This window comes from Hippopotamus amphibius, chromosome 1 (genome assembly GCF_030028045.1).
Source record: "Hippopotamus amphibius kiboko isolate mHipAmp2 chromosome 1, mHipAmp2.hap2, whole genome shotgun sequence".
NCBI lineage: Eukaryota > Metazoa > Chordata > Mammalia > Artiodactyla > Hippopotamidae > Hippopotamus > Hippopotamus amphibius.
The window spans coordinates 63,804,494-63,829,912 of record NC_080186.1 but is presented as its reverse complement, the minus strand read 5'-3'; the positions used below and the strand labels follow the sequence as shown (position 1 = coordinate 63,829,912).

Here is a 25,419-nt window from a genome sequence, read left to right as displayed (position 1 = left end):
AACCTGCAGGGGGCACTAAGGTACTTTTAGAGAAAGAATCAGATGAATGGGAATGAAAGGTACCTATTACCCCAAATTATGGAGGCAAATGCGAAGAAAGGAATAGATGTCTTATCATTCCTCATATGGTTCTGCTACTTGCTGCCTTCTTTCTCAAGTAGACAGCCTAGACAGCAATCAGTGATTATAAAAGATAAACTACTAACTGATAGGAGAGGAAAAAAAAATTCCAAAAAAGAAGCTTCTTTCTACAGATTTGATAAATGAGCCGTTGCCACCTAATAACTCCAGGATTTACCATTTAGTCAGGATTAGGAAATCCAAGGAGAAATGTTCAGAGCTCATGACATATTAATTATTGGCAGAGCAGTAGTAAATTACTGAAAGGAGTCTTAGTCCTTCCTTTATAGGGTAGGGTCAAAAGGAGATCACAGATGGAAGGCTCAGGTCAATGCCTTATTTTGCAGGATTGCTTCTCAGGAAGGAATGAATTGGATTAAGAATGATGCCCAGGAATGCCCTTACATTTGTATAAACTTAACCGTTTGTAAAGCCCTTTCGTATAGATATTACCTAATTTGCTCCTTGTGATGACCATTTTATATTTGAAGGTTTGTGGAGGTTAAGTGGTTTGTCTAAAATCATACAGTAAATTTCAGAGAGAGGTCTTTAAGGAAAATACTACTTCTAGTGATTTTTAACAGATCACTGTGCTGTTCTACCAACCAAGTGTGTTTGGAGGAACTTATTCACAATGGGAAAATTCTATTACCAGTCCAAGAGATGTCAGTTTATATTTTAAAGTGAAAATCAAATGGCAGATAGTAACAAAGCAAAATAAGGAAAATTTCTCATCACATGCTTTGTAGTTCCAAGAAGCTAACAGGAGTTTTCACAACATTGTCGAGCCAACACAAATGGCTAATCTTAACAGTACGCTAAATTGGCAGTCATGTTGTCTGCCTGATCAACGATATTCCATGCTACTTGAAATTTATCTTGTTACAACTCCTCTGGGTGAAAATACCATTTCCAAGAGGTCCCTGACAGAAAGTAAATAGAATTCTAGTAATAAAAGTTAATAGAAGTAGAACCATGCATGCCTTGTCTCCACCTGGTCCTCCCGGTCTTAAAAAATTCATTTATTTTATATATTTCAAAGCCCCAAAGCCAAAGAGAATCTGGAGTCAAAACAGGAAGAACAGGTTTGGGTGTGAACTCCAGCGGGAAGCCTCAGGTCTCACGATGAGACAAAGTGATGTCATGAGCTTGAGAGGGGCTTTGAATTGAGACACAGGGTTGAAACCCAGCTCTGCTCCTTAGAAATACTTAGACTTATTGAGCCTTATTTTCATATTTGTGAAATAGGGATAAAATACTGATCCTGAATGTTGATGTAAAGCTCAGAAATAATACATGTAAATATATGGCACATAATAAATCCTTAGGAAATGGTAACTAGAATTTGGGGTCCCTCGTGCTTGATGGGAAATGTGGCACACAGCAATGTTGAAAGCCGTGAAGACAAATTTGCCCTCTTCCCAAGCCTGCCTAGCCCTGACTTCAGGTCATATTGTGGGTCTGCATATGCAACAGGCCAAGGACTCTGTCAGAAGACATCTTTTGTCTGAGTGTCACTTTAAGTTCCCAAGTGTAAGGATTTATTATACTTTGATTTGTACGAGTCCTCCGAGATCAAAGATGGATTCTGAATGTTAGTTGTCAAATGAACGAACGATTGTGGAAATATAAAAGCAAAGCAATTCATGTTGCCTTAGGAATAGCTCATTTGCAAAATCTAATATGCTATTACATTGACATATTTCCTCATTTCATCTATTAAATCCTCCGTGTTAGTAAAACTAGTTTGTCACAACCAAATGCTACAATTATGCACATTTATGTGCACATTCTATGTGTATAGTCTGCCTAAAGTATCTAACGAAAGCTGGGTCTGATATGAAAAAAATCGGGAAATGAAGGTCCAGATCTGAATAACGGCCTCTGCATTTCAAATGTTTTTGAGTGTGGCTCACACATCAGTGAATTAAAAACTGTTCTTAACTTATGGGTACTGGGCAAAGCATGGGGGAAGAGGGAAAAAAATCTCAAGCTGAAAAACCTCTGAACATAGACATCATGAATTGAAACCCACCCCACCCCCCTCGGGTGAACTGTAGTGTGTAAATGGGACTGCTCATGGGATACTGCACTGGAGGGGGGGATTCACTTTCCCATTCCCTGATCTTTTGTTATAATCTTCCATACAGGATTTGGCCTATTTTATTTGAATTTGCCTGCATTTGGCCTGGGAAATATCTTAACGTAAAGACCAATGTCTGTTGTTGGTGGTATAGATGAATGCGCTAGTTTAAACTCCTCTGTTCACTGTTAACTAAGACCTTGAAGGGTTCTTCAGGCTCTACCAGGCCCTAGAAGAGTCTATTGAGAGTCTCAGCCTTTTTCTTCCTGCTAAGTTCTTTTTTGTTGTCAGGCTGATAAACTCCTAATTTGTTGAAAAGCAGTTGGTCAAAAAGGATTTAACATATTCTCTTGGGGTTTCTGGATGTGGGAGAGATGTATTTGTGCCTGGGATTCATTGGTCCCTAGCACAGTTAGACCTAGGTAACCTCTCTTTCTAGCTCTAAAAAGTTTCTGGGATGTGATGGGAACACTGAACTATTCTTCAGAGAAAGCCACAGTCACTCAATTTCCTTTTCCCTCTTTCTCCTCTATCAATGGGGATATCTCTCTATAAATGTTAGTTTTTAAAACTAGGATTTCAGGTAATTTGATGTTCACTAGGTAAATGCTAACCAAATAAGGTAAAAGAAAAAGAAAGGAGAAAAGAGAAGAGAAAGGAAGGGAAGGGAAGAAAAGGGGAGGAGAGAGGAAGGGAGGGAAGGGGAGAAGAGGAAAAGAAATAAGAAACAAAGCCTAGTCACAACACCATGAGATCTGACTAAGGCTAAGTCTGGTCAGATGCCTCAAAGGGTTTAAACTGTTAGTTTTCACATATTGCTCAAGTAAGCAAAACTAAAGGCACTTAATTTTTCTAATAATCTCAGACATGGTTTCCTTGTAATGTACTACAAAATCTGTATTGATTACTCTGTGGGTGAGATACGCATTTAATAAACATGTATTCCAAAGTGAAGCGTAAAATCAAAGTTTAAATTACTATTTTTGAAAGCCACTTTTTCCCCAGTGTGTCAAAACAAAATGTCGACTGGAGGGAAAAAAAAGACATATTTCAACTGTTTTTTGAGAAACTAATTCATAACAGGCATTAAGATAAACAGGGCAAAAACAGGCAGCAGAGGGCTAGAGGAATAAATTCTATACTTTTTCAGATAAGATCGGGAGCATTCAAAGTGGTATGGCCACAGACTCTATACTTTTTCAAAACAAGTTAGGATGTCTTCCATGAGATCATTTGGGGACAGAAAAAAAAAAAGAGAGAGCTTAGCTGGAGGTCATAAAGGAAGAATGCATTTTCATGCTTCTGAAAAACCAACAAAAATTCCAGTAGTACTTTAAAATTGTTTTTAAAATATTTAAATATTAATCCACTAAATATGTCATTTATAATAAAGATTAGATTATAAGCTTTTAGCATTATTTACATGTAAGAGCAAATTACTTTGCCAAATTTAAGCAACCGGTTTCTGAACTTTTGGCATCCCCCAAAGCAGTCTATGCAACTATGCAAAAATTTTACACATATTTAATGCTCTTCAGAAGAGGTCTATGAGAAAGGAAATTGTAAATGTGCAAAGTAGTAAATAGGAGGGGTGATTAAAAGGAAAAGCAAATTTATATTTGTAGTAGTAGAGGGTACTGTTATTTTTGATTTGTTATATGCTTTAATCTGGCATGCTATTTCACCCTTCATGACACACATCAATACCTTCTTTATGTCTGGCTATTACCACTCATTTAAAAATCTATTTTACATGATTCTTTCAGCCAAAAATGGACCATAATGACACAGAATACAGCATGTGCTTCATAAATTCTGTAAGAATCAATACTTTGGCTGGAAATTTGTCAGTCTCTCAAAGTTATGCATCATTAAACTTTACTGTTATTACAGTGGACTCTTCTTCAAAGTTCAGTACTTAGCTCATATTGGAGAAACGCTTTTAGAGCCAGGAAAGGTTGAGAGAAGCAAAAGCTACTTGAAATGGGATATGTACCTTCAGATGATGCTTAATTTGCAAAATGAAAATAGAACAAAAGCTATTTTGCTTAGGTGTGGGTAGGTAGTTTATAAAATTCGGGTTACATTTATCTAAATGTCACATAGATGATATGCAAACAAGTTTGGAAAATATGAAAAATACCCCCCTACTGACCACATTCCACCTTTCTTCTAATATTTGACACTTATAGCAGACAGATTCAGACACAGAGGACTCCTGGATTCTTCACCCATTTCACACTGCTGCCTGGATTAACTTGCAATGAGAGCACCCTGATGCCTTTTGTTCTGTCCTCTGTGAGAGGCAGTTAGTGATTGCCATAATGACTAGTCTATGTGGACACCTTTTCTGCCACACCTATAGGGATTCTAGCTGGAATCATGAACTTACCAAGCGCCTCATCAGTATCAAAAACAAATGTTGGCAGAGTTCCCTTTATGAGCTGTCTCCTGCTTGCCTCTCTAGTCTCACCAGTCAAGACCTCACTATCCTTCTAAACATGAGGAATATTTAAAGTGCCCAGAACAGACCGAGCTCTTGCTATTGGGTTCAAGACCTTGGTTCCTATAGTTCCCTTTACCTGTCCTACCTTTTCTCCTCTAAGCTATTACTTCCCTCATGATCTCAGAATATTTGTCACCTTCTCTGGGAAGTCCTCCTGATCACCTTGGATTGAGTTCAGTACTTCTGTTCTAGTGAACACCCTTATATCGCCCTTTATGGTCTTTATACTTAATGAAACTGCCTGTTTGTTGTCTGGCTTCTCTATAACAGACAATTTCCGTAGGGACTCTGTTAGGTGCCATCATACCTCCTTGCCTAACCCAATGCGTGGCACATAGTAGGTGCTCAAAAAACTATCAAGGAATAAATGAGTGAAATCTTCCATGTACAGATTAGAAGGGTAAACACTAAAAATGTCAATGAGTTATTAATCTTAGCTCTTGTTCTTGAGGGCTTACAAAAGGTAGGTAAAATAGCACAGACATAGTGGGTTTTTTTTTAAGAAGGAAAAGAACTAAAAAAAAAACCTAAGAAATAATAAAAATTATTTTCATCAGCTACAAAAAAGTCTTTCTTTGTGATAACACCCTCAATAGATTATTTCTCAAATTAGTCATTTATAGACTACATGAACAAGTAAAAAATAAATGACCATTTGAATGAAGGAATTATATGAAGTCATAACACCTTTCATAAGCATGGTTTCACTTATTCTTATGACTGAAACATCTCACCCACTGGTTTGCTGACGATGCCTTCAGGGTCACATTGCCACATTGAAGAGTTTGAGGTGCAAAGATTCTTTATATTTATTCCCTTACTCAACCTTTCTAGCTCCAGTATATTTCCAAGTTTGGCCTAGGCTCTTAAAATTTGTTCTTAGGGGGGAAAAAAAAAGGCCTGATTCTCACTTCCTAAATGAGTTAATATAATAAAGTGCTTATAATAGTACCTGGCACCTCGTTAACTACCAATATGTGTTCGTTATTCTTATTCCATACCCCCTGATATCTTCAGATTACCCTTTCAAAAGCACTATATCTAAGCCTAAAAGCAAGTATAGACAGAGAAGAAAAGTGATATAATGAACCTTGCAGCAAATTCTGGGACTATTTCATGCCTTTAAAATTATAGTTCAGAGTTCAGCCATTTGAGTTGGTTGCTAAACAATAGGCGTTGTGCCTGGTCTGGGTAGGTGTAAGCAAGCTGGGATCTGGCACGGGTGGAATCCTCACTAGGCTGTCGTTCTGCCATGTGCTCTCTCTTACTTCCATAGTATTCACCTGCAATTTTTCTATCAACCTGCAACGGGTGTGGGGGGTTAGTCATCCTCCCACCGTAGGCAGAGAGGCAACTTAGCATGATGGACTTTGGAGTCAGAAACTCCTGCATTTCAAACTGGACCCACCACTAGCAGACCTGAACTTGCTCTTTTTAATTTTTTTTATGAAGATGGAATTAATAAGCAGTCATACTTTAAAATCTCTTGAGGATAAGTGCTAATTAATATAAAATTAATGACATAGGTATGCTCTGATCTTCATGAGAGAAAAACCTCTCTTAAGTAGGTAACTGATTAATGTCAGTCATGAAGGATATAAATACTATGAATAATTGGTATCATGTACAGTTCAATAGTGCTCAAGTGCATCACAGTATGTGGTCCGTGCCCAGTAGGCTATGGCTCATGTTTTTTAAATATGCCTACCTCACCGTTTTGTACTTGTTTAGAATTCAACATGTATTTTTTAACTGAACAGAACTGGCAAAAATAAGAGACAGTCCCAAAAGAATGGCAGGAATATACTCTAATTTAGTGTCTTTATTACTGTTCAAATAATAATTTTCAACATTGCTGAGTTTTCTGAGTTCATATGAGGAGATTTTGAAACAGTCTATCAATAAAGCCCCAAAACGTCTCGTAGAAAAGAATTGAGTTTCCTGACCTACTATGAGTGGTTTATTTTTCATCTCTAGGAGCAATGTTTTATTGTCTTTCATTTGGCTCATATAGAGGTGTCAAGTACAGCACTTCAGGTTGTGCATTTCACAAAGGCATCACATCCGAGGGGAATTATTTATATCATAAGAACCTTTAATATTTTGGCTTTCGTATTTATTCTACCTTTGGACTTAAACACAATTTTGTGCATTTATTATGACAATTTTCCAGCAATGGCAGTTAAATATCTTTCTCTTAAAAGATCAGAATATTATGGTACTTTTTAGACAGAAGAAAGTCAAGTGCCATGGTGAAGAGACACCTTTTTGTAATTCACACAAACACACTAGTGTGAGGCTTGCCGCTGCCCTATCTCTACAATGCCTAATAGGGCTGAGCAAACAGTAGGATGTTAATAAATACTTGGTGAATGAACAACTGACTAAACAAAATATTTCAAAGAGTATGTGTATTGTAAAGGATTATAACAATAGAAGACACTATTGTGAATGGTCAAGAACACAGACTCTGGAGTCAAAAATAACTGAGCTCAAGTTTTAGTTCTATTGCTGTCTGTGTATCTTGAATGAATTATTTAACCTTTCTGTGCATCATTTGCCTCATCTTTAAGATGGGAAAATAATAGCATCCATTTTACAGGGTTGCTGGGAGGACTAAGTGAGTTAGTATATATAAAACACTTAGTATTGTGTCCTGTTCAATAGCAGTCTAGAGAATCATATTCTATAGTAAGCGTCCAGTAGATTGCTACAGTCTTTTTTTTTTTTAAATATGCCTAATACACAGTTTTGCACTTACTAGGAATTCAACACATATCTTTGGGTTAAACAGAATTGATGAGAAAAAGAAAACTGTGGAAATATACTCCTAAACCTTTAGAATCTTATTATTGTTCAAATTAAGTGTTCAATGAATGCCTTGGCGATGAAGGTGGTAATGGAGAAGCAGCAGCAGGAGGAGGAGGTGCTGGCAAGCACAAAAGATTGGTCAGTCGGGAGTCAGAGTCAGAGTCAATGGTTTACAAGTCCCTAAATGAACTGCACCACCATCCCACTCCCAGGCACATTCTCCTCCAACCCACCGCCCTTCTCTCCCCTTTGCTGCCTCTGTTCCAGCCACATTTATCTTCTTCACGTTCCTTGATTGTACCAGACACACTCCTACCTTAGGGTTTTCATTGAACTTATTTCCTGTCCCTCAAGTGCTTTTTTCTTCAGATATTTGTTGGGATAATTTCCTTAGTTTCTTCAAGTGTTTACTCAAATGTCATTTTTTCAGTAGAACTTACTTACCATTACTGTCCTGTATAATACCACTTGTATTACCCCTTCCCTCACCGGCCTCCGCACACTCTCAATTTCCCTTACCTTGCTCTACATTTGCTTTTATCTTTGGCACATATCACCTTCTAACATACTATATAGTTTACTTATTATGTTTGTTATTTACTGTCTCTCTCCCTTCACCCAAGTGCCCCTCCTCCCACAAGAATGTAAGCCTCAAGAGAGCAGAGATTTCTGTTCATTTTTTCCATTAATATAACCCAAGGACCTGGAACAGAATCTGACCCATAATAGGTGCTAAATAAATATTAGTTGCAAAATTTCTCATTTTTTAATCCTTTCTCTCTTGCCATTGTTTTTTTTTAACAAACATTGGATTTCATGTTTAAATCCAATAAAATTTTCATTTTACATGGATATTACTGTAGTTATAGGATTTCCATGAAACAATTAATATTCTTTATCCTGACGTAGTTCTAATATGAGCAAAGACCATAATGAGATTAGAAAAGCAAGATTTTACTTTGTTTTGTTTTGTTATATTCAGCAAAAACTTTATGCCTTTCTGGGCAAATCACAAAGTACAAAAGTTTGCATTCCTTATATAAAAACACTCCTGATTCAAATCTTTCTTGAAGAAGCTAAAATATTTAAATATCATAATTTTTAAGGTACAAGAACAAGTGCATAAATGGCTTTCTAAGGAATCTAATCAACATTCACAATCATCAATATGTATTATTAGTTGTAAAGTACAATTTAATAAATAATAAATAGAAAATGGGGAAATAAGAAATAACTATATCTATTCCACCCACACACATTTTCATTTACAGACTAGGAAAAAATGACGCCCAGATTCTGTATGTTTGATGTACTGATATATTTAATGTACATGTTCAATGTAACTAACAAATATTGAAAACTTAACCCTTTTTTCCTAATGCAAAGTTTTATTTATATCTACATTTAAATTTTTCTTATGTCCAATCAACATAAATAAATTTTATTGGTTTCATCTTAGCCCTAAATATTAAATTATACATTGTCAGCTGGAAAATATAATTTATATACACACTTGGTTTATTTGCTGATATTTCCTAATAGATATTTCTGTTATTTAAGATTTTAGGGCTTCCTAGGTAACACAGTCGTTAAGAATCCACCTGCCAATGCAGGGAACATGGGTTCGAGCCCTGCTCCAGAAAGATCCCGTATGCCGCAGAGCAGCTAAGCCCGTGAGCCACAACTATTGAGCTGGTGCTTTAGAGCCCATAGGCCACAACTACTCAGCCCATGTACCACAACTAATGAAGCCCATGTGCCTAGAGCCCGTGCTCCACAATAAGAGAAGCCACGGCAACAAAGAGCCTGTGCACCGCAAAGAAGAGTAGCCCCCACTCACTGCAGCTAGAGAAAGCCCGTGTGCAGCAACGAAGACCCAATACAGCCAATAAATAAATAAATAAATAAGTAGAGGAAAACCTCCACTTTAAAAAAAAAAGATTTTAGGAAATTTAATTCTAATTTTTTTGTAAACATCTTGAATTTTTCAGTTTTTAAAAAAAATTTGATAACATTCTGTGAATATTAGGAGATTTTTTTTATATTTACTGTCTGCCTAGTAAAGTCTTTAGAGAATTGCTTTCCCTAATTTGGGTTGATTGTTATTTAATTTCTAAGTACAAGGAGTTCCTAACTTGATTATAAAAGAAAAATTAATTTTTTCATTAATAATATTTATATGTCATACAAACCTGTAATTCTGGAATGCATTTTATTCCTTAATTCACTCCCTCATTCACTCATTCAATGAATATTTCTATATTTCTTCATTACCAAAGCAAAGCTTGACTTTTTGCCTTTGATCAGCAGAACTCATTGTTAGGTGGATGCCACATTGTGCCAGGTGCTGTGATAGGTTGTATTTAGCTGTCAATATCTATAAACATTTCTCAATATGACCTGTGAATGTTAAACTGTTTATAGTGTTTCCTGCAATTATCTCTTCAGAAATGTGACAGAGGAAATGGGCTCATGTCACCCATAAGATTTGAGCAGCATCAAATGAAAATCATTGTAACTTGGCTTCTATTTTAAGACATTACACACCAATTATTATCATGCGCTTAGATTATTTTTGTGTCTTGCAAAATATTTTAGAATGGCTTTTATTGCTCTTTCTTGACATACTCCTTGTATTCAGGTCACTCATTTCCATTTTTAATGGGAGTTCTTTAATTACTTAGGGAATAGAATAATATCATTTGAGGTTAATTACCAGCCTTTTTTTGGGGGGGAAAGTATTATCTAAAAGAGGAAGAAAGAGAGGAGATAAAGAAAAGAGAAGCTCAAAGAATGGTCAATATACAATTGACTTGTTTTGTTTGTCATATTAGTGACACACATGGCATAGATGACATTATTTTATACATATTTGGGTGACTTACAATGCAGACAGACTATAACAGAATTTTACAGCTAAAACCCCCTTTTTTTTCCCAATGAGGAATCTACAACCGAAAGAGAAAATAAAATTCAAGTCTCCTAACTCTAACGCTAACATTCCCTCTATTTCATTTAATAAATCTCCATCTTGCCTATGAGAAGCTTAATCTCAAAAGAGGAACATCATATATAAGTACTAAATTTCTTCTTCCTGTACAAGTATTTGCATATGCAAAAATATTGCAATTACACCCAAACATGCACAGTTATAACAGAGAAAGCAGAATTTAAGGTATATTTTTCACCACCACATAACTTGGCCATGTCTTGTCAGTAAGCAATGTCAAAATAAGGCAGTCACCCACCCACTTCGTGTGTTCCCTAGGCTCCTCCTATCCAAAGGAATGGCTCATATTTGTTCATTGATATTTACAAAATGTGATTGATTACTAATTCTTTCCATAGGAATAAGAATGTTAGGAATACAAAACCAAAATGGGTAGATGTAGTTAATAGAATAAAATTCAAATTAAGGAGTAATTGTCATAAAAATAGCTAACACTTTCTGAGTGCCTACTAGATGCTAAACATTTTTGTTTTGTTTTCATGATCTCACTTTAAAAAAAAAATCTATGAGGTAGGTCATGTATATCATTTCACAGATGAATAAAGGGAGAATCAGAGACATTAAATAACTTCACCATTGTATTAGAGCTAGTAAATGGCAAATCCAGACACAGCCCAGATGTTTCTAACTCCAAAGCAATGAGCTCATCCACTGTACAGTTTTCACAGTTACTGATGTCAAATCATTTTCCAGAATTAATTCTGGAATGTGAGAAGGGCATTGTGTCCATTTATATAGGTAGGAAAAAGAAATTCTAAGTCAATGTATTAGTTATATAAAGCAGTGTAACAAATTACTCCCAAAATTTAGCAGTTTAAGGCAACGAATATTTTACCTCACAGTTTCTATGGGTCAGGAATTTGGGCAGAGCGTAACTGGGTCCTCTGGATCAGGTCATCACAAGACTGCAGTCAGGGTGACCACCAGAGTCACAGTCACCTCAAGGTTACACTAGAAGAGGACCCACTCCAAAGCTCACTCAGATGGTTGTCGACAAGATTCAATTCCTCTTGGGTTGTTGGACCAAAGGCCTCTGTTCCTCACCAGCTGTTAGCCGGAGCTTTCCTCTGTTCCTCACCACGTGGGCCTCTTGACAGGACAGCCCAGAGAATGTCAGCTGGGCTTCCATCAGGATAAACAAGCAACAGAGCAACAGAGGGCGGGCAGGACAGAAGCCAGAGTCTTTTCGTAACCTGATCTCAGACGTGACATACCATCTCATCTGCCATATTTCATTCACAAGAAACAAGTCCCTAGGTTCATCCCATATTCCAGGGGAGGGGACTGTACGTGAATACCGGGAGGAGGGGAGTCACTGGGAGCCATCTTAGAAGGTACCTATCACAGACAAGAAGGTATTCTCAGAGGATATTGAGGACTAAAAGCCTAGTTGGCTCTAGTCTGCATCTGGTTCTAGCAAAAGCCCTGAGGTGAATGTCCTTCAAGAGCCATCCTAATCAGACAGAGTTTAACATTACGCAGAGTGTAGCATGCCAACTGGCAGCATGGCCTGAGAAAGTGTAATTCTGCCTGGGAGTCACCTAGAACAAAATTCATGGCTTTTCAGAATTACGTTTTCATTTAAAATATCAGAAAAGTATTGATAAAATGGTAGACCTAAGTAATCTTTTTTCTATATAGTGGAAAGAAGGCAGCTTCTGGAATCTTCTGGCTGTGTTGAAAGATAGATCTCAGAGATGCCAGCTGTTTGAACACGGCAACTTCCTTACTGATCAGCACCTGAGTTTCCTGACTATGCTTCAAGGACACATTAACTCTCACAGGGCAACTAGGGAGATTAAATAAGATGACCTATATTGAGAGTATTTTGTTAACTGAAAGTGCGACATATAAATTCAAATTTTGTCAGTACTCCCTTTAGCTACAGAACAGGATAGATTGTTAAGGACAGCTGCTTAGCATACTATTTAACTATCTTATTAGAGTAATAAATATCTTTGGATTATGGATAATAAATGGACTGTGTTTTTATGGCATTCAGAGTACCATTAGTAGCCACATTTGCTGTTGATTTACTAAAGGGGTTGGGGGGAGATTTCCAGGCAGTTTTCTTTCTAGAGGCACTTGTGATTTCAGAACTTGCTTGCCTTGTTCACACTGAAAGCCATAAGCTCTCTACAGTGTGGAAACCATCTGGCAGTGTGCACTTCCTTCAGCCGTTTTCCTTCATTCCACACAGCCCCCAGTTAAAATGGTCCCATTGTATGTGTCTTTGACTTGAGAAAAAAAACATTTTCCCATTTCACGTAAGAAGTACGTGGAGTTTAGGCCCCCCATGGACCAGAAGAGTACATTAGCCTTTCTTCTTTAGTGGCCCAGATTGAAATCTCATCTAATGTTTTCCCATTAGAAATGAGATGGCGAGATATTTTCTGGGAAGTGATTTAGGTATACTAAAGCAATCTATAAGGATCTATTGATTAGAAGTAGACTTGACTCAAACTTGATTTGTGTGCAGTGAAGTACCTTGGAAGGTGATGTGATTGACAGGCAGTGCAGAATAGATTTGGGGCTGGAATAGTTAAGATATTGCAGCTCTTTATAAGGTGCAGGGTTAGAGCTAATCTGTGGAAAACAAAATTTGAGAAAGAAAAATAAGGCGTTTAGAGTACTGCAATACTGCATGCTCCATGGACATGGTAGCATATATAAATTCAAACAAAACAAAACAAAACAGGAATTTTACATACAGAGAGTTATAAAAGAAAAGGAATTCCAGGGTGTTTCCATGAACTTTGAAAATATTCCTATCCCCACAAATATATATTGTTTGTCATAAGGTTATGCTAATTAGTTTTGTTCAATCACATAGTTTTAAAATAACTTACCAGCCATACATATACATATGCCCCTCCCTTTTCGATTTCCCTCCCATTTAGGACACCACAGATGATTAATTTTGCCGTGCAGTAGAAGCTAACACAACACTGTAAAGCAATTATATTCCAATAAAAATTAATTAAAAAGAAAAGAAAATATTGCTTTTAATGTTCTCTTATAATTGGTATGATTAGAGTAAGACAAACAACAACAAAAAATAAATAAAATAAAATAACATAACTTACCAGCAGATAATAATGGCATTACCCATTTAAGTGGAATCAAGCAAATAAAAAACCCAAATCCGAGTGGCTTACCCATAATCTTACAATACTCATGGTAGAGCTTAAAAAATGATAAAATGATGATTTAAGAATTTCACAACTGGACTAATAAAGATAAAATGTATATTAATATAATAAGTCAAACCCCAGCCACTTATGAAAATGCAGGAGTCTACTGAAAAATTTATATATTTGTTATGCCCTTTTACTTGAACTCAAGTCATCATGTAAGCAACATTTATTATTTTTTTTAATTTTATTTATTTATGTATTATTTTTTGGGGGGTACACCAAGTTCAATCATCTGTTTTTATACACATATCCCCGTATTCCCTCCCTCCCTCGACTCCCCCCCCACCCTCCCTCAAGTCCCCTCCATATAAGCAACATTTAAAATAATATGATATTAGGTATCTGCAGATATATTTTGCAGGAAACAAATAGTTTACTTTTTCATGTAAGTAGGAAATTATGATCTGATAGCATTTTATTCTAAAAATAATTCTTGATACTTGTTTGAAGAAATTTCAAACTATTCATGGTGTTGAAACAAAGAAGAAATTTAGTTATATTAAATCATAAATTTGAAACAACTAAATTTAAATTTCATCTGAGCAGCTCAACTTTATTCAAAAAATGGTTAAATAAATCTCATTGTGTCTGTATATGCAAAATACTTCAAAGGGCAGACATTCCTTAGGAAATTTAAGCATTTAAAAATAACCCAAAGTTTGATCATTTTAGATATTATCAATGTGGGAATAAGAGTGTCAGGAGCTAAAAATTAGGGTAATCAGTTGTTGTAGAACTAGCTGTTCTTTTTTTAAAATCTGGTCATAAACTATCTAGTTCTGCACTGTTAATATGGTAGCCCTAGCAACATGTGGTTATTTAAATGTAAACAAATTAAAATAAGTAAAATTAAAAATTCAGTACTTCAGTTGCACTAACTACATTTCAAGTGTTCATTAGCCATATATAGCCATATGTAGCTGTACTGTGGACTTCACAGGTATAATACATTTCCTATCATCACACAAACTTCTACTGGACAGCACTGAATTCTACCTCCCATTTGTCATGTCCCTATGTCTGGTCTATGTCACCAGTATAATCAGGAAAACATGTACAGCACTTGATATTCTTTCCAAAATGCTGACAATTAGATAGCATTCCTCTTCTTCTTTTAAAGTAAATAAACACAAAATACTTCATGGCCCAAAGTGTTCCATTAAATTATGGAAGTTATAACAAAATGAGGGTTGAATATACTTAGAATTACATATTAAGTTCAATGAAGCACTAAAATATGCTTATCAAGTCTCCATTTGTCCTCTGTGTTTGGAAAGAAGTTATATGGAAAAGAGCGTATTTGTTAGAATGCTCTTTACACTAAGCAAAACAATATTATGAAAAGAAGTTCTTAACGTGTGTAAAGATTAGAATGTCATTGAAACAAAATACCTGATAGGGTGGAATGGGCTTCATCTGCTGGAAAAAAAGATTTGTTTCCTCTCCATATTCCAATATTTTTTTCTTGCGAGACTTCAACTGGATATGTTTAAATGTTCAAAGTCATCAATAATAAGAGATATCATAGTATTTTTTTGTATCTGAGAATTTGCTATCTGAGGATCTCAAAGTAATATACTGCCTTGCTGTAAAACATTGAAGAAGAAAAAAAGTCAGCCTGCTTAATTTCTTCCTAGTTTTTGCTGCTGGTTGTGGTGTTAAGTAAAATACAAGGCTTCACAAAGAAAATCAAGAATTCTGAAACTTCAAATTTATCCATTAATATGGTGACTTAGAAGGCAGATTTTTCTCTAAGAAAAATATGGTAGTGTTTCCCATTGTTAACAAAGAAAAGTTGAAGCAATGGCTTTTCTTCCATGTAATGTATTTCTAGAAACAGGGATCATTGTCTCTGAACTTTCTTGACCTTAGCCTGTTCTCTTTTGCTAAAGTCATTAAAATGATTAGAACCTCAAGGAGGGTTACAGTGTTATGCTCGATTTTCTGTTTTTAACTTTCTCTGAACTGAATCAACCAGCTTTAAATCCTGCACACATCCTATTAATCCCATCTAGCTCTTCTGTCTGTCTGGATGAGTTTCTTCAACAGATTCCCTGAATATGCGTTAAAAAACATAAATCACTGGATTAAACTTGTAGAGAACGATGAAAGCTAAATTCATGTATATACATGTGGTGGGACAAATGGTCCCTTTTATTATTTAACCTGAATGAAAGCAATAAATTTGAAACAGGTTTAACCGATGATATTGATAATCCACAACAGATTTCGTAAGTGTTTTTGAATGAACATTGGTTTTGTTCAATAATCCCTTGAATTAAAGAAGGGTTAGATAACTAAAACAATCTGCAAAGGATAGTATTATTTTGCTATTTATCTTTTACTTTTACCAAAAAACGATATGTATGATTTAGGCTTTAGCAAATTAGACCAAAAATTGCATTTGTCATTTTGTTTTTTAAAATGTGTGGCTGGTGTTAGACTATATAGTTTTATTCACGTTTTGGGGTAGCAGCCTGTTCTTCATCCTCTACTGTTTGTATGTAATATTATGCAATAGTGATGTATATTTTGTTTTCAGGTGTCTTAACAATAGCCCCTTCTCTTATTTGCTTGCTATACTGCTCTACAACATTTACTTTAGGTGTTCTAAATTATATAAACACTAGGATATGGGATAAAAGGTATTTGGGGGGTTTTTTTGGTTTTTTGTTTTGGGGTGTTTTTTTTTTCAGTCTTCTATGTATGCACTTAGTTGTGCAAAAAAAAAAGGAGGCTTGAAATAATTCTTAGGTAGATATTTGGAGTTAGTTCTCATAATAATTAAAAGCAAATAGTTGTTAACCTTTACTTAGCAATTACTACATTCCAGGAAGTCTTCATTCATTATATCATTGAATTCCTCACAACAGTTCTTTGAAACTCGAGCAATTATAACCCCATTTTTGCAGATGAGAAAATTAATAACATAGTTAAGTAATCTCTCCAAGGTCACACATCTAGCAAGTGGTAGATACAAGTTTAAACACAAGGTATATGACATCAGATCTCGTACTCTAGATTAATTATTTGTTGTTACATAACAAATAACCCTAAAATTAGTGGCTTAAAACAGTAAACATTTGTTATCTCTTAGGTTCTGAGGGTCAGAAATTCAAAAGTGACTTGGCCCGGTGATTCTGGATCCATGTCTCTTAGGAGGTCTCTTAGTCAGGATGTCAGCAAGAGCTGCAGTCTTCTCAAGGCTTGACTGGGGATTGAGGGTATGCTTCTAAGATAGCTCACTCATATAAGTGTTAGTGGGATGCCTCAGTTCCTCTTCCACTGTTGGCAGATGGCTCAGTTCCTTGCCCCTTGGACCTCTCCAAAGAGCTCTTTGAGTATTCTCTTGATATAGTAGCCAATTCTTTCTTTCTTTCCTTTTTTAATAATTTTTTAAAATAATTTTTTAAAATTTTTTATTGATTTTATTTATTTGTTTATTTATTTGCTGCTTGGGCTTTCTCTACTTGTGGCAAGTGGAGGCTACTCTTCATTGCGGTGCGTGGGCTTCTCATTGCAATGGCTCCTCTTGTTGCAGAGCACAGGCTCTAGGTGCACAGGCTTCAGTAGTTGTGGCACATGGGCTTGATAGTTGTGGCTTGCGGGCTCTAGTGTGCAGGCTCAGTGGTTGTGGCGCACGGGCTTAGTTTGCTCCTCAGCATGTGAAATCTTCCTGGACCAGGGATTGAACCTGTGTCCCCTGCATTGGCAGGTGGATTCTTAACCACTGCACCACCTGGGAAACCCTGATTCTTTCAAAATAATACAGAAATCACAATATCTCATGTGGCCTAGACTCAGAAGTCACACTCCATAATTTCTGTAATATCCTATTGATTACACAAGTCAGCCCTATTCTGCACAGGATGGAATTACACAAGGAAGTGGATATCAGGACATAGACCATCTTGGAGTCTGCCTATGATATCTGCTAAAGTACACTATCTCCCAAGACAAGCTCTGTATTCCTAGGATACAGTGTATTACTACAAAACTTAGGCATTCCAGATTTTCATGTCTATCCTTATAGATGCTGAACAAAAGAACAGCACTGAAACAGAATACCTACTGCTATTGATTTATATCTTTAATGAAAAGATACTGTTTTTATTGGATAAGAATTTCCAGAATAATGCTTATATTATATTGCAACAAAATTATATCCAAAAGGAGATGCTAAATGGTTTTTCACTAATCCATCATTTTTCTCTCACCCAAATTATCATTTTACTCTAATCCATAGTACCAAAGTTTATCTATGCTACTTCTACAAAGGGCCAGGTAGTAAATATATTTTCAGCTTTGCAAGCCATGCAGTCCCTGTTGCAACTATTCAACTTTGCTTTTGGAGCGTGAAAGCAGTCACAGACAATATGTAAGTGAATATGCGTATCTGTCTTACAATAAAACTTTGTCTACAAAAACATGTGTTTTAAAAAAAAAAAAAAAACATGTGATAGATCAGATTTGGCCCACAGGGCATAGTTTATCAACCCTCAGTCAAAACCATTCCTTGGGTGGACTTTTGAACAGTTATTACTTTGATATAAGGGAACTAAAATTACTTTAAATTTTATGTGACAGAATCATATTGAGTGGTTTTGTCCTGGCCCATAAAATATTGTACAATTTTGGGAAAGTTGGCAGCACTGTCAAGAAAGAAAAGATGAACCTTGGTAAAAACAGAGCATAATAGATAAGACAAACAATTTACCCATCAAATCATTGTTCTAAAAATATCAAGTCATTCTAGAGTATAAACTGATTTGGGGGGATGAAATTTTGATAATTCTTAATTCTGTTGATATCTGTCTAATGAATATTTCATATTTTCAGCTGACCTTGAATCGTCTAGACTTTATACACTGTGGCCAGCATAGAATAGGTATTCAATAAATATTTGTTGAATGAATTAAACATCTTACCTCTTCTGTATCACACTCTTCTCACCCCCAGGCCTTCACTGCCTTTTCTTGTCTCTTCAATAAGTTTGTCAGAGCATATTGTGATATATGAAGTTCACTGTTAGTTTTGCTTTTAAGAAGCCATTCTACAAAAAATAAAGGGCATGTAAGAAATAGCTGTTGGAAGATAACTCAAGATATAAAGACAAAAACAAATTGGAAAATTATAGAATAGAATGAACATTGACTTCAAATATAGCAGAAAACAGGAGCAATGAAGCATCAGACAACAGAGTAATTGGTGAGGAATTTATTGGTCTCTGACAAAGTTATTAAAGACTGGTTCAATTTAATCTTTCTCGCCTTCATTTCTGTTATTCTTACTTTGAGGCCAAAAATTATTTTTTTGAAACCCCCATTATAATGTGTTTATGTCTTAAAAAGATATCTACTAGTGTTCATTCATTCATTCATTCAAACAAATATTTATTGAGTGCTTACAACATGCTAAGCACTATGCAAGTTCTCAGAGTTACAATGAAAAACAAAACATTGACCCTGCCCTTAATCTATACTTAGAGGCTGATGGGGGGGGTGCAAAAAAATAAACAGGCATGATAAAAATGAACAGTGTCATAAGGTATAAGCTTCATATCCAACTTAACAAACTGCACATTAATCAGATGTAGTAGACTTTAATATTCTGGCCCCAAAGACAATATCTACTCTGCATTTCAGCTATTTCCACTTTTCAAAAGCAACAACAACAAAATCATAAATACTAATACTGGAATACACTGCTTTATAACTGTGTACCAGAAAACGCAAATTATAATGGTGTTGTAAGGGAAGAAGTTTCATAAACAAATTTTTTGTAAAATGCTGAGTTCAACATAAACAGCTTCTTTTTTTTGTTGCAGGACTTCTCAGTACCTATAATATAGTAATAAGCATTGCAACGCTCCCAGAGAGCAAATATGATGTAATGTCTTGAAATGTATTTGATGAGCAAACAGGACATGGATGTTTCTCAGAACATATTTTGAGACACACTACCACAATTTTACACATTTTAATCAAATCATATGAATTATATTCTAGGAGAGCTAATTCTTTAAATGAAATATTAAGTAATTTTTGTTAGGCAACAGTGTTTTTGCAAAGCTCGCCAATTCTCCATCCTTCAAATCCAGAATTTGGTTGCTTTGCTCTTTTTAAAATAAACATTTGCCCATGGTCCCATTAAAGATGATCGGGTTTTGCTAATCCTTGCTGATTGTGCAACAGTATCCAGGGAGTCTAGCTAGGTAACAGAGGCATCTGTTGTCTCAGCCTGCAGAGAATAGCAAAAGGCTGAACGGATTAAGCCAAATGATGGTAGCACTCAATTGTGTCCCCAATTTAAGCACCCCTTTTTCTTTCCATTCCTCCAACACTTTCTCTCTTTTGATTTCTTCCTAACTCCTTTTTTTCCTTTCCTACTCTGTTTTTTTGTTTGTATGATTTTTGCTTTCTCTCCCTTTTACCTGTACCTACTTCCCTTTCCAATGACTTAGATCTGTCTATGATCAAAGGTTTAAATTTAACCCTACTGGTGACCACCATAGCAACAGTATTTCAGCAGTATTTTATAATTCATGTGTGGGAATGGCAAAAGTGAAGTAAGCAGCTCATTCATAGCAATGGAAGGGATGAAGAAGCTGTCATCATCAGCACAAACTGACATTTCTTTTCCCAATCTCCTCCTATTGGTTCTACTGGTAATGGCTCAATCTTGTACAATGCACTTTTGGAAGATAAGACCACACCATCTTAGTGCATGTGTATGCAGGGGAACTTCTTTTTAGGGAGGATTTGACTTATACAATATTCATCTCCAAATCAGGTACCTTATATTTGGCTTTTACAAATTATAAGGTGCCTTCTCAAATACTCATTTTAAACAACAAAGTACTATTTGGAGAAGACACATAGCCTTAAAGAAATTCAAATAGCAATCGTTTTTTAATTGTTAGAGAAGTCTTCAATTGAATTGGTGAAAATAGGAAAAAAAGTTAATGCAGACAATAATTATTTCTGGGGAGTCTCACTTCATAATTGCAAGTGTTAGATAATGTTGTAAACAAGCCTTTATTCAGATTACTTTAAACAGCAATGTAATAAGTTATTACAAAGAGGAGCTCGAACATATACCTATCGAATGATTTTGTTTTAAATTATAAGCACTTTTAAAAGAAGCCTTATAAAGGCTTAAGTAGGAAAATCATCTAGCATGCAGTGAATACTTATAGAAGTGGGATGGGGCAAGGGGGAGGTATGGAAATGAAAATGAAAATGGTTTAAGCCAAAGAAGGAGGGAAAATCAGAGATTGGTGACTTACCAAAGGAAGCACCTGCTTTCCGGAAATTGAAATCATGTTTTAGGCAGCTCTGACTTAATTGCCAAATGGGGTGAAGCCCAGTCTCTAATGTAAAAGGGTCCCAAATTATAATTGGGCATCATGGATTAAAATTCAATACCTGAAAATTTCCTCAGAAATGAATAGGCAACCAGGACAGACTGCAGAGCCTAGTACAATATGCTTCCCACAGCTGACACTGGCAGGTCACTTTATTTGGCACTAAATAAAGTTCCCAAGTGGTCTTTAAGGGCATTCAGCTGCTGAGTGCTTATTTCATTCATCCCTTATTGTGCTGCCAGTAGCAGACCCAAAGAAGCAGCATGAATCAGCTCTGTGGATGGAATTTTCTCAGGCCGAGTGACGGAGATGCAGCTGAACTTACTTCACCACCTTAGTGGGACCTCTGCTAGCAGTGAAACCCTGAATGGTAATGACTCCCATACAGTGTCATTCAACAGGAAATTTGAGGAAAGGTTGGATAAGAAAATGAACACTAGGATACTTCCAAAACAGCATTTTGTGAGAAAAAATATTTTAAATTAAAATCATTGTATATTTTTTTTCATTACCATATAACTAAGAAAATTGTGAAACAAGGCTGTGGGCCCCTTTTGTGTGTACCTCCAGACACAAAATAGAGGCTGACCCTTAAATTCCCTACATTAAGGATAAAACCACCCTGTTATATTTAGCTCTCTTCAGTTACTTCCTTTTAAGGTACCTGGAGAAATAAAAGTCAATTCATTCAATATATTCAGCTTCATATGTGCTAATTTCAGAGCATATACTCAATATCAGAGTCTGTTTCCTTGTTTCTGTCAATTCTAGTAAAATTTTCTAATCATAAAATAATATTTTGTGTCCTCCCCCATGCCACCTTAAGAACTGCAGGAGCTAGAGCAATTCTATTGAGGTCATGAACCTGTCTGATGAACTACAGATGAATGTAAAATATTCTTCCAAGCTTAACAGGCTTTATTAATGTGCAGTTCCAGTACACATTTTTTATTTAAATTCAAGGAAAGGTTAAAAGGCAGTAGTCTTTATTGTTGTTTTGCCTTTGGTTTAGGACAAATTCTGCATGTATCTACAACAGAAACAGTCTGCTAATTATTTCATATAAATCACTGCTAGCAGCAGTATCTAATAGTGCTACTATCACTGAATAGTGAAGAGTCTTACATTTCCATTAGAATTAGAATGGAGGGCTAATTATTTTAGTTAAATCTAAATTTGATCTAAACGGGAAGCATATTTGGCGTTCAATATAGAAACCTAGGGCTGTTATAAAAAGACTGCTTGTGAATGCAGAGACCAGAAAAATAAATACAGATTTTTTGGTTTTCCATTTTTAGGAGAACTTAATATAGTTACAGTGGGATCATTAACATAAGTATAGTAATATAATGTAATTAATATAAGATGTTCCATTCTCCTGTTTATGGCCAAATTTTGCATTATAAAAAGAATTAACTTGCCCAAATAAATTCATACAAGTATCTAAATGCTTCTCTAAATTGAATTTCTTTTAACTTCTTTTTATGGAAAATTCTGAATTTACACTAAAATAAACAGTGTAACAAACCCCCATGTACACACGATCCAAATCTACTGATTATCAACCCATTATCTATCCTGTTTCATCTATACCTGAACCCCTTGCCTCATCACACCTTTCCTCTTGAGCAGACTAAATGTAGAAGACAAACAGTATGAGATTTTCAAACTGAAAGAACTTATTTTTAAAACTGGTGCCTTCTCAAGGCCAAGCATTTTACTTAGGAGGCATTTTTTTCCCACTTTACTCAGGAAAAGAATGGTATACTATACCCACAACAGGAAATGATGGATGAGGTGGATTCTTAGTAAAATCATACCTAACACAGCAGAAATTCAATGATCTGGGTTTTCTTTTTCTATAAATTTTCCAGGTAAGCGATATAGTGCTCTCTTTCGCCAGTGTAGTCTCTAGTCTTCCAAATCTATCATTCCTCTAAAGCTCTCAGCCTTTCTTTCTCTCTTTCTCTTATTTATTTTTGCCTGTCTATAAATCATAGGTAATAATAGTTCCCACGTCATACCCTGTAACATTTTAATGACAGCCTCCAAGGACAGGTGTCAGTTAAATGAAACATATAATTAAAATTTGTACTATTCTAAAATTGGGTTACTTGGCAATATGCCAATCAGAGACTAACCCCATTCAGATGAAAGGCATGTAGTGCTTATGTGGGTTGCAGAGTGTACAGCAGATTCAGTTGAGGCCAGTCTTTGCCAGCTGCCAAAAATACAATGGAATGCTTAGTTTGGCACACCCACATTTCAGGTGTTTCTACTTGGCACCTAAATTAGTGTTCTACACCTTGGGACTTTGGCAACTAGAGTTTTTGTTCTTGATTAACTCAACAATTTGGGTGAAGCCTATATATGTTCTACCAAGGAATTAATTTAGGGATATACATATAAGTATATGCATACATATACAATTATCATTCTTTTGTAATAAGCATGATATTATAAAGTTCTTTAACTTCCAGTACTTCCTCACTAAGAAATAGAAAGGCATGATCTCAGTCTCAGTCCCAGTCTTGGACATGCACATCATCTTGTCGCATCCGTGTTTTTCCTCTCAGCCATGGTTATCATTTCCCTACAAGGAATGTCTCTTGAAGTATCCTAGCATGCAAAAGCTCCTGAAATTCATTTGGCATTTACTCTAGAGCAAGCTCTCTGACTTTTTTATTGTCCCTGTTAATTCTACTCTTGTAAGTGCAACCTTTCATTGATTTCTGTATCTTTGGATTTGCCATTTCTGTCCTGAACCCCTCTACCAAGGGAGAGACACATTATCTCTGTTGAGCTGGAAAACTGGTGATCTTTTCATCTGTAGCCCTCAACTATTAACACCCTGCATGCATTTGTGCCAGGCTCTCGTTCTCTCAGCCCCACTAACCACTGAAATGCAGTCCCTTCTACTCTTGGACTCCCAGGTCTTCAATCTGGATATTACATGTGGTCCTCCAATAAAGGTATCCTCAGCCCATAAGTGTCTCTCATACAATATGACTTTATTGGCAAGTCTTCTCTATGTTCTTGTGAGGCTCCTTGGGGATACATTGGCTGGCAGACACATCAACCAAACACAGCTCTGTTTTGTAGCTGAGTCTTGAGTCTCAGTGATGTCTCAGGCCTGTGTTAACTCAAGTCCGGGACTCTGTGAATCAGCACTCAGACTAAGATAACTTCACTTCCCCAACCAAGTGTCACTTGCAAGATTATCCTGTTAGGAAATTAGCCTGTTCCCTATGCTCATTCACCCAGTTTCCTGTTTTAAATCTTTCCCCTCTCACATAGCTTCAAGGCACAGGGGGGAAAAATTCAAGTTGCTACTATTCCACCAGAAACACTTTTATTTTTAAATTATTTTAAAATTATTTAGATATTCAATCTTTCCTGCCTCACTATGTGTGGGTTTCACCTTAACAAATGCACTATAGAAAGATTTGAATGTATGTTTTCTTTGATTTTCTTTTGAATAAATCTGGATTTTAAAATCAGTAAGAAAGGCATAAACCATTAGGAAAGCATTCAGAGTAGATTAATTGCTTATCAAGTTTTCATTCTTTCTCGGAACATATTGAACCACTTGTTTTACATGAATTCCAAAGGCTGGCACTAGCTTTCACTTCAGGAAATAAATGACACAGGGTATTATATTTTAAGGACCATTAAAACCTTGAAATTGCACAGTGACTTAAAAAACAACAAGTTATTTAGCCTGGATAGCTTTGTAATGGTTATACAATGGGGAAATTCATTGTTAAATGACCCTCCCACTCTAACTTCACATGTAATGCTTGGCAGGAAGAGGAAGGAGAAATGACACCAGCATCCGGGCACACAGGGTATAATGTAAATGATGTAGGAACATTAGGGGTCTGTGTGCCAAGTGGATTGGAGGTAATGCACCAAATCTTCCTTGGAATCTTGTGCTCATTGACCCACAGCTGGTGATTGGAAGCCATTTTGCCTGTACTAACGAGGCTAGTTCATTGCTGTTGTCATAATTCCAAACTTCTATATTCTGTTACAGAAGTTGCTCTTATCTATATGTTAATATGTTTGCAATAAACAACAGAAGGTAGCTGTAATATTGTTAATAAAACTATTCGAATATAAACGATTTGGGGATTATGTTAAGCGGCATTTGAATCTGATGCTTCTGTTGTCTAATTTATCACCTTTCTGACCTTTTCTTTTACACCTTCATTAGAACATCTAGGATGGAAATGAAACTAGCTATCAGATTAGAGGCAGAACATAAGTTCTAAAATAACAAGAATGGTGACATAAAGAATTCTTCTAAGCAAAATTACAAACCCA

General features: G+C 35.9%; 1 long non-coding RNA gene across 3 annotated transcripts in view; it reads right to left on the bottom strand.

Annotated features, from left to right (window-relative positions):
* The window catches only part of LOC130840067 (uncharacterized), a 39,576-nt gene extending 16,450 nt beyond the window's left edge, over positions 1 to 23,126 (bottom strand). Inside the window, exons 1-3 of one of the 3 annotated variants that reach the window (XR_009049960.1) lie at positions 22,914 to 23,126; positions 18,656 to 18,780; positions 13,066 to 13,116 (exon numbers count right to left, since the gene is read on the bottom strand). This is a non-coding gene — a long non-coding RNA (uncharacterized LOC130840067). Of the gene's footprint in view, positions 1 to 13,065; positions 13,117 to 17,943; positions 18,380 to 18,655; positions 18,781 to 22,913 lie in introns of those variants that run through there. The other 2 variants (XR_009049959.1, XR_009049961.1) reach the window with 2 other exon arrangements.
* Positions 23,127 to 25,419: the final 2,293 nt, after the last annotated feature.